This window comes from Leucopleurus acutus, assembly GCF_964270905.1.
Source record: "Leucopleurus acutus genome assembly, chromosome: 4".
Taxonomy (NCBI): domain Eukaryota; kingdom Metazoa; phylum Chordata; class Mammalia; order Artiodactyla; family Delphinidae; genus Leucopleurus; species Leucopleurus acutus.
Genome location: NC_139146.1, coordinates 82,125,352 through 82,135,298, shown reverse-complemented (window position 1 = coordinate 82,135,298; position 9,947 = coordinate 82,125,352).

The following is a 9,947-nucleotide window of genomic DNA, read 5'->3' as shown; positions in this document are numbered from 1 at the left end:
GTTTCTAATTTTTTATTAGCAACATATAGTTAAAGTCCTGGTGAGACTTGTGTACTATGATTTTTCTTTCCATAAACTGAAATTTGGAGTCATTTAAGCCATCGTTCCCCAATTTACTTGCTGTGTGTACTTGCATAGGTTACTTAACTGTTCTGTGCCTCAATTTTCTTCTCTGTGTAGTGGAGATAAACTCTGTCTCAGAGTTCTTGAGGATCAAATGAGTGAACGTACTTCAGACATATGGCAAGTGTTAAATAGGGATGCTTGTTGTTGTTATTGTTGCATACATATAAGAAAAAGAAAAAATATTTTCTATTAGCCTTATTTATCTCCATTTTACCATAGTACTAGAATACATATTTAAAACCGATTTCCTTTCTTTCAGGAATATATAAAGGAGCATAGTGTCTTTTGATGAAAAAATAGAAAGAAGCTAAAAGACTAATGTTGAGGCCAGAATGCTTTTAATAGTCAGAATGAGAAAACTTTTGTCCTTGGCCAATGATATTCTTTGTAGTAGACACATCCCCTTTTAGATCTCTTATTTCTTATACGTTTCAATTTACTTTAAAATCATATATATATGTTTAAAATCATATATATATGTTTAAAATCATACCTTCATAAAATTATTAATAACGGAATTCAAAAGGTGATAAATGTAAATCATATGTTAAAATTAAGGTTAAAATTAACACCAATGTACCAGTTACACAGATAAACACATCAAAATTTAAGATTGGAATACATGCCTTTGAAACCACCTGTGTGCTCTTGCCAGAAAGCAACCAATGTATTAACTATGCTATCTACCACTCCTTTGTTTTTTCCAGATCTCTCTCTCTCTCTCTCTCTCTCTCTCTCTCTCTCTCTCTCTCTCTCTCACGCACACGCACATGCACACACACAAATACTGATTGGTTTTATATATTTTTAAAATCATAAATGGAATTATATTTTTACATACTTTGGCAACTTTATTTTTTGCTCTACAGTATATATGTGAAATTCATATCTATTGTTATATGTAGTTTAGATCCAGGTCTTTTATTTTCATTACTGCATAGTATACTACAGGATGCATAAGAATTCATCTCTTTTGAAAGATTCTTTCCCATTTTTACTATAACACTGCTAATTAAAAATTATTATATATGTCATCTAGTACACATGTGCAAGGGTATTATATCCTATACACATGTGCAGAGTAGTGTTTTTCAGTCTAAGTCACAGCACTTCACAGGGTCATAAAGGTGATATAGAGGATGTGTCCTACATTCGTGAATGTAATGGGGTGGATTAGAAAGGAACAGAAAGAAGTAAACAGAATACATTAGTTTCATCGTTCATCTCATATTTTTGTGGCAAATATTGCTCATTGAGCTTTTTTTATACACATACAAATAGTGTGGGATATATTTTCCTTTTGTTTTCATATACATGGACACAAATTCTTGTAAGCATGCATGTGTTTACAATGTTACAATATTAAATACATTTCTTACTATAAGTCCCTATTAAATTTTGAAAAAAAAACTGCTCTAGTGCATATGCCCAAAAGTGGAATTGCTGAGTAACAGAATATAAGCATTTCTAAATTTACTGTAAAAGGCCACATTGTCATCTAAAATATTGGCATAAATTGTTTACACCATTCAGTATAAGTTTACGTTTATACCAGGGATATAAAGTTCTGATTGCTTCAAATTCTTGGCAATGATTGATACTCTCAGACTTAAAAATTTTATCAAATGGAGACAGGGAAAATGTTATTGGTTATTTTGATTTTCATTTTGTTTACTTCAAGTGATGATAAGCATCTTTTTATATGCCTATTAGCTATTCAAGTTTCCTCTTGAATGAATACTCTATTTAAGGTTTCTTTATTTTATATAATTGATTTGTTTACCTTATTCTTACTTATTTGTAGGCATCTAAATTATATATTGGAAACTATTTCTCAGTTTTATGTCCAATATTATTTCTATTTTAAGGTGAATATTCACTTCCTTTATGCTCTATTTGGATAAACAGAATATCTTTGGTTTTAATATAGACAATTTTTAATCTTCCTATTGAAGAGAGAGTGAATTCACAGGGGGACTGGGAAAACTATCTTTCTCTCTGGAGAAGATGGAATGTCTAGCTTTTAACTCTTGGCCATGATAAGGGCAGGGTCATTTATGATGTGGCATTTGAACCTCAAACATCCCTGATGACTTCACAACTTCCCAAGGCTAGTTTTTGTTTTGCTTGTTTGTTTAGAAAATATAGAGTAAAAATGTAATTATCTTTGATTTGTAATGCACAGTGAAAACCTTGATCTGCTCAGCCACTTCTGGGCTACCAGAGGTTTTTTTTCATTTCAGTCCTTGTTTAATATTTTGTCAATTGGTCTTGGGAATTTTTTACCTATTTAAGAAGCTCAGTTTACTGAATATAATCTTATCTTTCTTTGAGGACTAAGAATCTTACAATATTAAATTGACGTTTGTGAACATTAGTTCTTTTCTAAGCATTCTGAGAGTGTGCTGCACATGTTGTGTGGTGAACTGGGGATTAAATGGGCTAGTTTTGATATCAAAATTGGCTCCACCACTTAACCAGCTGGGTGGACTCAGACATGTAGTTACCAGTCGAGTTTATGAGGCTTAGTATCCTCATCTGTAAAATGGAACTAATAATAATTACTTTGCTAGGATTAGGGATGATGAGTGTAAAGCCCTTAGTATAATATCATCTGCTACATAGGAAGCACTGAACAAATATCTTCTTTTTCTTACTTTATAATGAGGTGGAATACATATTGATCACAGGACATACCCTAGAAATATTGATTACTTGTAGTGAATACTGTAGTGTCTCCCCAGGGCCCCTCTTCAAGACTGGGCTGTACTCCAGTTGCTCAGAGATCACAGTTGTGCACCTCCCTAGCCATTGCCCTGGGACACGAGGAACTGTAGAACTAGTTTTTTCACTGATGGTTTTCAGCTGGTGTAACTGGTTAGGCAGCTTGGCTTGAATATGCGATCAGAGGGACATAAAAACCCCACAGGGAAATTCATTCTGCGCTGAATTTTTCTGAAGTCAGGATTCATTGTACAATTATTGGTGGTTCAATTTAGGGACAAAGAACATGTGTGTGAATAAGAATCCTCAGAGCTTGCACCTGGATGTCTCTTGAATCCCATTGCTTTCCTGTACTTTTTTGGTTGCTTTAAAATAAGCTTTAACGTGAAGATGCTCTGTACAAGTTTTGACACCTTTTAAAGATCAATAGGTATGGAATCTTTGCAGTTGGCAATGAGAATGGTATATTTGAAACCATCTCTGACAATGCAATTTAAATAACAATGACTAAGACAATGTTTGGGAGATACAAAGCCAAGGGGATTGGGGAATAATTGTTGTTTAAAGGTTGACTTCCTGGGCATTGCTGGGTTGAGGCTGCACAAGCACTATGTCCACTGACAGGAGGAAAATTGTAAATGAGACTTGAAGTTCATGGATCCAGGGCTAGGTGGACAGCTAAATGTATTACAAAATAAATTTTTTGAAAAGATAAATCAGCCAAGAATGTGCTGTAGTTTTTTTTATTATGTTCTAGTAAAACTGAAGTTAACAAAGAAGCAGCTGGAGGCTGCTAGAGCCACAAAACTATGACCTTTACTTCCAGTATGATATTAAGGTTTCTACTGTCTCCGTACCCCTCACCAAGTGATGACTGATGCTCTGATAAAAGGGTCTCTAATTTTTTGTGACCCCTATTTACTTTATTGTTGAGGAGAAAAGATGATGGCAGAAAGCTGTTAGGGATTTTAAGCCCCAAAATGGAGCTAAATGGCAGGAAATTATTCAGGATTACACAAAAGAAATGGAACAATAAGAAAGAAAAAGTATAAGAAAACCTTACATGTGGAATTAAACTATGTGGAATTCTTCAGAGGCTCAATTAAAAATGACATGAAAAAAGGAAGAAACAGATGGAGTAGCTACTAAAATTTTAATGGATGCCTATAGGAGACCAGGTCATCCAGCCCTACCAGCTACTCAGGTTGTAAAAGGACTATGACAAATTCACTTACTTTATCTTGGCCTTGATACACTTTTTAAAATCTGATGATTATAGAAAACTGAAGTCTACTGTCCTTTCAGAGTCAGTGCCAATTAAAACAGCAGAGAATCAGGATTCTGACTGACAAGAGGGCCAGGGTCTTGGCACAGTCCCTAGTAGGGGACCGAGGTCATTTGCACTGAGATGGGAACAATTTCCTGGTGAGGAAATTTCTTAGAATTGATGGACACTGGTGTTAGTGTACTATCCTTTATAAACTTGCTAATGAAAATTAAGATAATAAATGGTATGGGATATGGTGATACAAATATAGAAAGTTTTCAGGGGAAAATATGGCCCAAAGCAGGAATTTATGAACAAAAGTTATTTATGGGTGTTGGCTCACCATTGCCAGAATGTATTATTGGAATATATGTGATGTCTAAATGGAGGAGTTCTCCCTTATCCAAAATCCAGGAAAAAGGGATGATATGCATATCTGCTTTTCAAGCTGCTTTGATTGGAAAGTCTGAATGGGAACATTTAGAATAATCTAAATATATGCAAGTGCTTCATTTAAAACAATGTAGGATACCTGGGAGGTATAAATATTCTGGTTTAATAAAGGAGCTATTAGATGCAAATATATTAGCATCACAAAACTCTTTAATAGTCCAGCCTGGCTCATAAGAAGATAATGAGTTTTGAAAGATAACTGTAGATCATAGAGGATAGCATAAAGTGGTGCCTTCAAAAGCATCAGCTGTACTAATATGGTATCAGCAGTTCAAAAATTCAAAATATGCCACAAACTGAAGGACACAGCTTGGTTGGCTCTTACCTTCTTTTCCAACTCTGTGTTTAGAAGAAAGTTAAAGCTTATTTGCATTCACCTGGGTTGGCTGAAATGTGCATTTACTGTAATCACAGCTTGGTGATAAGAGATATAGATAGGATTTAGTCGGAAAGTACTGTTATTCATTATATTAATCATAAAATGTTGATATCACAATCTGAAGACTAATCCAAGAAATAATTAAAAATACTTATTAATCATATGACCATTGGAGGATGGCTAATTAACATCCGTAAAGTACAGAGCTCAAAGCAAATGATAAAATTCCTTGGTATTACTTAAATGGGGGGGGCAATAGAGACATTGCTCAGACAATCAAAACTAAGTTATTAACTCTGCTGTCTCCATAGTCAGTCAAGAGGTATAGAGATTTATTGGGTTTTTCAGTTTCTAAAGATATCTCATGACAAATTTGGGAATATTATTAGCACCTGTTCACAAAGTTACCAGAAAAACAATGAAATTTGATTTTTTTCTCACAAGAGCAAGCTTTCTTTCAGCTTAAAAAAAAACACGTGGTACAATCCAGCATGTATAGACCCCATGCTCAAATGATTTTGGAAGTGTCTGAAACTTATGTCCATAATGATCAGACATGAAAACCTGTTACTGCCACCCAGCAGAGATCATCCTGATTTTGGACAAACTTACTGTGCAGTTTCAAGTTATACAGTATTTAAAAGGCAATTGCTAGTTTGTTATTGGGATTTAGTTGCAACTGCTTCTGTTATAGAGGGACAAAAACTTATCTTGACACTCAAGATACCCATTGTGTCAAATCACCTGCTCCATTCCTGACTTATCAACAGTGTCTTACTGTATACAGAGCATTTTTTGTGTGTGGATGGAAGGAAATAGTTAAGGTAAAGAACACTTGGAAAACAGAGGCCAATATTAGTTTAGGGGTGATTTGGTGGCACATATTCTTGCTTCTTATAACTCCAGTGGCTGCCAAAGATACCTATGAGAAACTCTTTGACATGCTCAAACTAAATTATATTTTGATGACTACAATCCATATGATACTGCCCTGGGGAATTCAACATTTCTGAGTCCAAAGTATGTACTCAATTTGTAATTATCAAAGGAACATTCTAAGGCAACAAAATGTTTGGTAGATAAACTAACATTTACCAAAACCTCCTACCTAAAAGAGCCTAGAGAAATTGGCACAAGTCTAGGAGTCCTTGGGCAAGCCGAATTTGCCTTCACTAAGGAGAGACATACTGAGGAAAAAGTCATGCTGGCCTTTATTGGCCACTTAAAGGGGAATTTACTTCGGGAGAAAGGAAAAGGATGCAAGCAGTCTAGACAGATTATGCTTGTTTGAAAAATGAATAAAATAACCTCAAAGGATAAACAGCATGATAGGAATAACAGTGGAAAAGAGCACGGACACTGAACCAAGAGGCGCCGTTAAGAATGCTCCTTGAGATGAAAACAGAGGTAGTTCAAGGACAATGGTCTAGATCTTGGTAAGAGAAGTAAAAGCAATGAACTTTATGAGAAATTTATTGTCCACCTAGTCTATGGGAATTCCTAAATGGAGAATGAATGTAATTTGCATAGGTGCTCCCCAGATGCCAAGGCCCCATGTATAAACAAACAACAGATATACCTACTAGAGTAGTTGGGAATGGAATCCTGTTCAGCTTAACCAAGAATTTACTTGTGTGTGTATATGTGTGTGTTTTGGGGAATGGGGCTGTGGGGTGGTTGAAGGATTACTTAAATATAAGGCTCATTATGAAACCTGGTCAATAAAATCTTGTAGTATGAAATAGGTCATATGGCTATGCCCCAAAAGAGACCTGGAATCCAGAATTAACAAAGCTTTGACTCCTGGCTTATATCACAATCCATGACAACATTTGATAACACAGGCAAGGACTGCTTTTGTTAGGAAACGCTAAAAAAATACTATTGTACTTCTAAATGACTTATTTTGTAATAATTTTAGATTAATGATGCAGTTGCTATTTAGTGTAATACTGATATAATTAGTAAGAATAATTTGACTGATTTACTTATACCTCATTTGATGATGCAAAAATAGTATTTGAAAGTTGTCCTTTTGCTTTTTTGTTCTATAAATATTGCAAAAGATGCATGGGAAGAGATGATCATAGCAGCTCATAATTAGAAGACTTGTTTCAGCGTCAGGAGGTTAACTTTGTAAGAGAGAGTTAATTTATAGCTGAACTGGTAAGCTATATCTTATCTCTGGGAATGCCAGAATGTATGGTTTTGACTCTTGGCCGAGATAAAGACAGTGGACATGCTATTTAAAGTGCAGAATTCACTTGGCTATCCCCAGGGTCAGTTTGTTCACTGATGGTTTTCAAAAGGCATAACAGATTTTAATAATTAGATTACTTTTGTGTTAAGGAAATTGTGGGCAGACAAGAGGGGGCTATTTCCTTGGAGAGGAGTCATTTTATTGGATAATTTTTCTTTCAGTGTTTATTTTCCTTACAATTTTTTTAAACATCTTTATTAGAGTATAATTGCTTTACAATGGTGTGTTAGTTTCTACTTTATTTCCTTACAATTTTGATGGTGTGTTTTTTCTAGCCTAGACATAGAGGTGTCCTTATCCTGGGTTCAGCTTAAGCATTGTTAATTTGATATGTAACTTTTCTTTTTTCTGAGTCAGAGTGTCTTCCAAGAGCTCAGCAAGCTCTTGTAATTTAGGGGAGAAAGGCAATCTGCCATTTTATTTTCTGTTTCTAACAGAAAGTTTAAGATGATCAACAAAGAGCATAGATACAGTTTTTGTGATATCTTCACCCTTATCTTGATCCGTGTGTTCCCAGAAGGTGGCATTTAAGGGGACTCTGAAGTAGATGCTTACTTCTTCCTGTTTACCAGACTGAATTTTTGATCAATCAGTCTTGAGAAAAAACCTCGGATAAAGCTACTAAAATGAATTGTCCTATTTTTATGCTAATTTTATATCCATCTATGGTCAAATTTTGATCCATATATTTGATAACATTTTAGTAATCAATCCTTCCTGCTTTTTCTACCAAGTTTTCACATATCCAGGATCTACAAAGGAATAAACTAATTGATAGAGATCAAGGAATCCTAGAATAAAAGTTCACAGAGCAATGCTAAATTCTTCAGTAAACTTTCATCTTTGCTGACCTCAGTGAGATTATGCAAGTATGATCTCAAGCAAGATTTCAAATTAAGGAACCAGAGTTTTGTCATTTTTTTCCAACCACAGTATAAGATATTATGATAATGTTCAGTGAGTGGAGTATCTTTAGGAAAGGCCCGTGTGTGAAACAGAAAAGGGTCTGATGAAAGTTACAGGAAAGATACATGAAAGATACAGGAAAAGCAAAGAAAAGGGGAGGAAGAAGTTGAGGTCTGAGGAGGCAGGATGCCAATCCGGAGTTGCAGCAGAATAGGGTGAGAAGTGTTTAAGTTTGGATGTTAGATATTGCACATTTTCATTAGGTTTTATTCATGAGTCTCTAGGAGAAATAATATTAGAATTTTCCTGCTCTTTAGTGGTCTCTTCATGCCAATCTAAAAATGCTAACCAATGGGTATTTGAATTTATTGAAAGTTTTGATTCTAAGGCACATAGATGGGTTATATTATCCTAAATTCTTTGGAGTAGACGCTGAAGTTCTAATTTTCCCTTGACAGAATCTTGTCAAAACTTTAATTATTTAGTGCCATTGTCACCATAACCCTAAGGTTTTCTGAAAGTCTACTAACTACCAATATCCAAGTGAAGAGAAGAAACAAAATACAAATAATCAGACACTAAGATTCTTAGCCCTATTCCACCTTATCTATAAGATTCCTAAGCAATACAAAGCAAATCAAGAAGCTAATGTCAAGGGGAAAAAAGAAAAAAAAAAAAAAGACTTAGGGGCACTTCAACGTATGGGAAACTGTACTCGTTAGAAGTAGGACTTAGTAGTACAGTCACTGGAACTCTGAGGACGGATGTTAAAGAATTTCTGTTATGATCTATCCTCCTGGAAGTGGTCTCAGGGTAAGAAGCAGAAGATACAGTCCTGATCTGAGTTACCTCATCTAAATCCAGATTAGAGACTGATAAGGTCAAAGACCCCAGGGTACCAGGACAGGCTGATTCCCCTCCCCCATGCCACACTTCACTCAATATTTCCCAAAACACCACTACAGCAGAGGGGAGGAAAGAAGACCCTTTATCTGGGGAACTGGGTGGTGTAGGCACACTGTCCAGGTGACTTGAGTCCTTTCCTCCTTCCACCTGCTCACACGTTCTCAGTCTCACTGTGTCTTCTGGCCTGGCAAGCTAAGTTCTCCCCAAAGGGCCTGCTCTAGTATATTTCATTCACTAGATTAGTTACAGATTTTGAACAAACTTTCTTAAGAGAATGAAAAGAAAAATAATTATATAGATACATGTATATACTTAGATATTTGTATTTATGTTTTCTATAATATATAAAGTTCTATTTATATATTTTTATTTCAGCATTAGTATTTGTGAAACCCTCCAAAGTGTGTGGCGCAGAGTAGGATGCTTTTCCTATATTTAAGTGTCATGGTATTTGTCATAGCTATCACCATGTGGCTTCTGTGCTATTTCATTATATCTGACCATAATGATTGCATGTGAGCTAATTCCATTCCTAATAAGGTCATAAGTTATATTTCAATCTAGTAATACTAATCCATTTTTAACAGAAATGAATATTCTTGAAAAACAAAACAAAATGAGTTATTCTATTCAGGTAATACACATTCCTAAACTTCCTCACTGCTTCCTGAAGATAGCAAGAGAAAGAGAACTCACTAAATTGATATAAATTTACCAATTTGTTTAAAAATGCAGAATGCCATTATTTGGGCATTTCACTGAAGGTACATTTGTGGAAATAGAAACTATTTCAAAACTTTTACAAATTACGGGTTCTATAGATAAATATGATCTATTCAGAAAGTGTCGCTTTTTTTTCTCAATTTTCACTTTGCTTTTCGAGAACAGTTATTTTCAGATGTTTCAGCTAAAATACTGTGCTGCAT